A 7,635-nucleotide genomic window follows, 5' to 3' on the forward strand; every position below is an offset into this window, starting at 1 on the left:
TAGTTAGACCTGTTATTGCTGCAAATAGTTTTGAACTAAAACCTAACACAATTCAAATGATACAATAGTTTGTTCAGTTTGATGGTTTGCAAGACGAGGATCCCAACGCTCACATGGCAAATTTCCTAGAATTTTGTGATACCTTTAAAATTAACGTCGTTTTTTATGATGCCATTCATCTTCGGTTGTTTCCCTTTTCATTAAGGAATAAGGCTAAACAATGGTTGAACTCATTACCACGAGGGTCAGTCACTACTTGGGAACACATGATCGAAAAATTTTTATTAAAATATTTTTCGACTGCTAAAACGGCTAAATTACGTAATGATATCTCTTCTTTTGTGTAGATGGATTTAGAAACACTCTACGATGCATGGGAGAGATACAAAGACCTTTTGAGAAGGTGCCCTCACCATGGGTTACCGCTTTGGCTACAGGTTCAAACGTTCCATAATGGCCTGAATCCTTCGACTCGGCAGATTATTGATATAGCCACTGGAGGAACTATCAATAATAAGACCCCTAAGACGGCTTACGAATTTATTGAGGAGATGTCACTGAATAACTATCAGTGGCAAGTTATGAGAACAAAGCTGACAAAAGCAATTGGTGTTTTCAACCTCGACGCGGTTACTATGCTATCTAACCAAGTAGAACTCTTAAATAAAAAGATTGACAGTTTGTGTGGATCTACTAAGGTACATCTAGTGATGAGGTACGATTCGAATGGAGGAGGAGCGTGCACAGAATATCAACCCGTCAACCCTAGCATCGAGGAGGAACAAGTCCAATATATGGGTAACAATAACTCTAGATCCCAAAATAACCCATATAGTAACACTTATAATACAGGTTGGAGGAACCATCCCAATTTCTCGTGGGGCGGTCAAGGAAATCAAAGGCCACAACATCCTCCAGGCTTTCAGCAACCACCATACCAGCAGGAGAAAAAGTCGAACCTTGAGGAGATGCTAACCAAATTCATCTCGGTGCCAGAGACTTGTTTTCAGAATACCGAGACAGCATTTAAGAATCAACAAGCATCAATCGAAGGGCTCGAAACTCAGATTGGACAGCTTGCCAAGTTGATTTCTGAACGAGCACAAGGTAGCTTGCCAAGCAACACAGAATTTAACCCAAAGGAGCAACTCAACGCGATTACTAGTCAAGATGAGGAAGGTTTAGTCACACCTGAACCAGAACCAAGGCAGGAAACTGAGATAAGCAAAGGTAAAGGTGAGGTAGACCACAATGAGCAGAAACCGATAAGTACAGAATACAAACCGAGCGTGCCATACCCTAATGTGACAAAGAAAGATCGCTTAGATGAACAATTTGGTAAATTTCTTAAACTCTTAAAAAAATTACGTATTAACTTACCGTTTATTGAAGCTCTATCGCAGATGCCAAATGAAATGAAATTTTTAAATGAGCTTTTAGTAAATAAGTGAAAGTTGGACGAGGCTTCGTATGTGAAGCTAAACGCAGTTTGTTCAGCTATTCTACAGAATAAACTACCCAACAAACTAAAAGATCCAGGGAGTTTTACAATTCCTTGCTTAATTGGTAGTTTAGATGTTAATAATGCATTAGCTGATTTAGGGGCTAGTATTAACGTCATGCCTTACAAAATGTTTAAACAACTAGGTCTTGGGAAACCCAAACAGACTAGGATGAGCATTAAATTAGCACATAAATCTATAAGATTTCCTAGGGGTATTATTGAATATGTGTTAGTTAAAATCGATAAATTTATATTTCCCGTTGACTTCGTTGTTCTAGACATAGAGGAGGATAGCAACACTCCTTTGATTTTAGGAAGGCCCTTTTTAGCAACTACTAGAACGATTATTGATGTTGGCACAGGTGAGCTCACACTTCATGTGGGAGATGAAACAATCACCCTTCAAGCTCAAAATTCCAGCACCACATCGAAAATTGAAGGTGATTGTCTAAACCATTCTACTAAAACTTACAATATGGTGCAACCTACTTTGTAAGAAATGAGTTTGAAGGAAGTACATGAGCCATTTTCAAGTAATAGTAGAGGACCTATTCATGAAGAACGAAGGCTACAAATCGAGGAGCTAGATGAATGGCGAACACATAAACCGAGAACACACGATAAACCAAAACTACGCCAAAACAAGCTCAATACCATTCCAAATCAACTTAAGGTTGGAGATAAAGTTTTATTAGATGCCGCAGATTCTCACATTGTCACTACCAAAACGAATGAAGAAATCCCTCTTACGATACTTAGCATTTTCCCATTCAGTACAGTCGAGGTAAGTTATCCCAAGTTTGGCACTTTTAAGGTAAACAATACCCGCCTAAAACCTTATTTTGATGAGATTCACAGTAGGAATGAGGAGTATAAACTCCTCGAACCACCATAACCATTCAATGGAAAGGTAAGTCGAGCTTAAACTATAAATAAGCGCTTCTCAGGAGGCAACCCGAGCACTAACTGTATTAAATTCTTTAAATTTTAGTGTTTAAAACCTAACTTCCTAATGGAACTCTTGAATACAGGTTTACCACACAGACACGGCCAAGCACACGGGCATGCATAGGACCATGTGGAAACAGGGCAAAGATTTTCCCTAGCACGGGCTATGATAAATCGCCACGATCGTGCGACATGGCCGTGGGTGAACCTGCCAAAACAACACGGGCATGCAACATGCCCGTGCCTTGAAACCGTGGCCGAACCTGTCAAATTAACACGGGTGTATGACATGGCCATGCCAAGCAACCATGGGCGAACCTGCCAAAACAACACGGGCGTGTGCCTTCCCACACGGGCATGGGAGAAGCGAACGGAGATCGACACAGTCATGCAACGGGCTGAGCTTAGAGCACACGAGCGTGCCCCACAGCCGTGTGCCCCAATTTCTCTATAAACACTTATTATTTATTTTATTTTATTTTTATCTCTATATTTTGAAATTATTTTTTATTTACTATTTTATTTCCTTTTAATACTATTTCATCCTGAGTTTTTACAATTTCTATTCTTCGGCTATTTCATTACGAGTAATTATGTTTCAGTATACCTCCTAAAGAATTCCTGATTTGCTCACAGTCAGAAAAAGCCCCAAAGCTCATCCTCGCATATGAACTAAAAACTCCACTGAGAAAGGTTCTCCACGACTACCATGTCCTGCTCGACCACGACCATAGCTACCACCAGATATAATATTCTTTTGACGCAGGACTTATGGACTAACGAACCTCTACTACCGCCGGAGTATCTTCCTCCACCCTCACGCCGATTGTTCTCTAAAACTCCAGTTCAAGGAAATTCATTCATCACTCAAGAAGTTTTATATCTCTCCCTATCTTATATTTATATTCTTTTTTATATTTCTATCTTTGTACATTGAGAGCAATGTACATCTTAAGTGTTGGGGGTATTCATTTCACTATCAGAAATATCCCTGAATGATTGCCTTATTCTCTTGAAAAGCTCTCATATCATGTTTAGGATAAATTTTGATTGATTTATGACTTTTATTGATATATCTTGAATTAAAACATAGGCATTTATGCATTGATTGTTTAAACTTTAAGACATTAGGGAATCAAGCATGATAAGTTGATTTTTGAAGAATTAAAAACTTTTAGGTTCTTTCCTTAAGTTTAGGTATTACCTTGAGTTGGAATTCACAAGTTTAAACATCAAAAAGCCTAATTTTTGTGAAACCTTGAGCCTTTAGAGCATCTATTATTTCTTTCATGCTCACTTTCATTATGAGTGTGTCAGTATTGAATTGTTATTCTAGAACTTGCTTGATTATACATGTCAAAACCACACCATTTGATTTGATATGTCAAAATGATAAAGGCACTTAGGTTTAACCCACTCACTTTATAAAATCCTACCTTCAAAACAAACCCTTAGTGAACCCTCTTGAGCCTAACAACCTATTCATTGATTTACCTTCGATATTAACCCATAACTCATTATTGTTGAAATCCCCTAAATTAATTTCATCCCTATTTTTGTCAAGATTTGAGTTTGAATAATTTCTTAGCTATGTTTTATTCTATTTTGTAATTTGACTTGTTTAGAAAAAAAATACATGTATATATATTAGTAGTAGTGATCTTCCGAGCTAAAAAGTTAAATTCCATATTCTGAGAAAAAGCTCTGTTGTACGCAATTGATGACTAGTCATTTTTCTAGTTAGGAAATTTTTCAATTCAATCTCGATTCTAATCCTTTCTTTCAGCTTGTGACTATACCCTTTAACCAAAGCCACGTTACAACCCTCTAAAGACCTTTTGATTGACGTTTCATCTCAATTTATAGTGTATAGTGGTGGAGATTTGATTTTCATGCAAGCCTATGGTAATGACTTTTCATTATTGACTATTAAGTGTTTCATTTATTGTCCTTAAACACCTCGAGTGATTTGAGTGAATCTTTAGTGAGGATGTGAAACTCTGTGATATTTTGAATCAAGGGTAATTACTTAGATGAGGGGAGACACCTAAGTTTTCATGATAAAATACTCAACTTGGAATGTTTGAAACTTTGATGTTCTTTCAGTTGAATTTTCAATGTATGATTACCTATGGATTATTTTGAGATATTATCAATAGAAAGTATAAGTTGTGAAGAATTTATTTTGATTATGAGTTGAGGATTTTGCTTGAGGACAAGCAAATGCTTAAGTATGGGGGTATTTGATAAATCGTAATTCATACATATTTGTATCCCATTCTTAGCACATTTTATGGATGATTTTTCCTTAAAATTGATGAATTCGATGCTCCTAATGCATTAATTTCATGTTTTATACTTAGATGAGCATAGGAAAGTGAATGGAATGAGAAATGGGTGGTTAAAGAATATAAACCTCGCGTGCCATACCCCAATGCGACAAGGAAAGACCGCTCAGACAAACAATTTGGTAAATTCCTTAAACTTCTAAAGAAACTACATATTAACTTATCGTTTATTGAAGCCCTTTCGCAGATGCCAAACGTAGTCAAGTTTTTAAAGGAGCTTCTGGCAAATAAACTGAAGTTAGATGAAGCATCGCATGTGGAGCTAAACAAAGTCTGTAATAAACCGTAATTCATACATATTTTTATCCCATTTTTAGCACATTTTATGGATGATTTTTCCCTAAAATTGGTGAATTTGATGCTCTTAATGCCTTAATTTCATATTTTATACTTAGGTGAGCATAGGAGAGTGAAAGGAACGAGAAACGGGCTAAAAACAGAGAAAATGGGCCAACGTACGAAATCAACACGGCCTGTATCTCCTCACACGGGCAAACCACACGGCCGTGTCAATTTGGCAGAATCAAAGCACGACTTACATGGGTTGACCACACACCCGTGCCTATTTAACAAGCTTGACCACGACCTGAAGTAATCAGACACAGGCGTGTCCCTGTCGAGCCCAAGTTTAGTCCAACTTGGAAAAGGCCAATTTTGAGGGTTCTTAGGCATTCTAAAGCCTATAAATACACCCTAGAGGTGGAGGAAAGAGGACACACAGGGAGGAAAGCAGGGAACTGCTCAAGGAAAGCCAATCGATCCATCTCAAAAGCCAGATTCATCATTAAGACTGAAGATCTCTCCTCAATTTCCCTTCAGGAGTTTTGGGTTTGCTTTATGTTTTGTATTCATTATTCTTCTAAGATGTTTACCTTTTTAGTTATGAACTAAAACCCATAAATACATAAGGGGAATAAAACCTAAGACAGGTCTTGTTATTATTATCTGAATTGTATAATAAATATTTGACTTGTTTTTAATTATATGTTCTTAATTCTTGTTTTGATATTCCAGGATATTGATTCAAGTTAAGCTCTTATTCAGAGGAGGAATAGACCCTATCTAAGAGTACATTGGTCATAATTATACGGAGTTGGTTGCGCGCCAAGAGATAGGATAACAAGATTTTGCCAGATTGCCAGATGTTGTTAGTCTCGAGAGGGATAATAATATAATTTAGGGATTTTTATGGATCAAGTCAAAGGAATAAATCGTTCGATTCAGAGTCAAATAACAAGTGAAGTCTAGGTGGACTTTTCCTTAGGTATTGTCTTAATTCAATCGTTTTTCCAAAAGTAATTCCCTAATTCTATTTTCTGTGAATTCTTAGTTTAGTTACTTAGTTAGTTAAACCAAACCCCATTATTCTTAGGATAATAAAAAGCCAATTATTACTAGTACTTTTAGTTCCTTTGGGTTCGACAATCCGGCCTTGCTAAAGCTATACTACTATTCGATAGGTACACTTGCCTTCATCGTGATAATAATTAGTTTCAAGAATGATTCTTTATAAATAATTAAAACCTGTCACGAATATCACATATCAGTCTGCTAAGCCATTCTATAGAATAAGCTGCCTAACAAACTAAAAGATTCAGGGAGTTTTACAATTCCTTATTTAAATGGTAGTTTAGACTTTAATAGTGTGTTGGCTGATTTACGGGCTAGTATCAATGTTATGCCTTACAAATTATTTTAAAAAGTAGGTCTAGGGAAACCCAAACAAACTAGGATGAGCATTCAATTAGCAGATAAAACTATCAGATTTCCTAGGGATATTATTGAAGATGTACTCGTCAAAATCGACAAATTTATATTCCCAGTTGATTTCGTTGTTCTAGACATAGAGGAGGATAGCAACGTCCCCTTAATTTTAGGAAGGCCCTTTTTAGCAACCGCCAGAACAATTATTGACGTTGGCACAGGTGAACTCACACTTCGTGTGGGAGACGAAACAATCACCCTTCAAGCCCGTAATTCGAATAACACATCAAAAATCAAAGGTGACTGTACAAATCATCTGGCTAAAACTAACCAAATAGTTCAACTTTCTTTGCAGAAAACAAGTTCGAAGAACATACATAAGCCAAGCAACAACAAAGAACCTATCCATGAAGAACGAAGGTTACAAATCGGGGAGCTAGATAAATGGCGGACACATAAACCGAGAAAACATGATAAACCAAAACCATAGCATGAGGAGCTTAATTCCTCCAAAAATCAACTTAAAGTTGGAGACAAAGTACTACTCGATGCAACAGATCCTCGAATCGCTACTTTTGAACCAAAAGAAGAAACCCCTCTTACGGTAATTAGTATTTTTCCATACGGTACGGTCGAAGCACGACTCACATGGGTGGACCACACGCCCGTGCCTATTTAACAGGCTTGACCACGGCCTGAAGTAATCGTACACGGGCGCGTCACACGGGCGTGTCCCTGTCGAGCCCAAATTGAGTCCAATTCAGAAAAGGCCAATTTTGAGTGTTCTTAAGCAATCTAAAGCCTATACTAGAGGAGGAGGAAAAGGGGACCATAGAGGAGGAAGCAGGGAACTGCTCAAGGAAAGCCGATTGATCCATCTCAGAAGCCGGATTCATCATCAAAACTGAAGATCTCCCCTCAATTTCCCTTCAGAAGTTTTGGATTTTTCTTTATGTTTTGTATTTATTATTCTTCTAAGATGTTTACCTTTTTAGTTATGAACTAAAACCCCTAAATACCTAAGGGGAATGAAATTTAAGACAGATCTTGATATTATTATCTGAATTGTATGATAAATATTTGACTCGTTCTTAATTATGTGTTCTTAATTCTTATTTTGATATTCCAGGA

General features: G+C 37.1%; 1 non-coding gene across 1 annotated transcript; it reads right to left on the bottom strand.

Moving 5' to 3' along the window:
• Positions 1-314: 314 nt before the first annotated feature.
• Positions 315-421, bottom strand: LOC121212019 (small nucleolar RNA R71). The gene has a single exon (XR_005907231.1). It is a non-coding gene; the product is annotated as a small nucleolar RNA R71 (small nucleolar RNA).
• Between the last annotated feature and the right edge of the window lie 7,214 nt (positions 422-7,635).

Source organism: Gossypium hirsutum, chromosome A12, assembly GCF_007990345.1.
Source record: "Gossypium hirsutum isolate 1008001.06 chromosome A12, Gossypium_hirsutum_v2.1, whole genome shotgun sequence".
Lineage (NCBI taxonomy): Eukaryota > Viridiplantae > Streptophyta > Magnoliopsida > Malvales > Malvaceae > Gossypium > Gossypium hirsutum.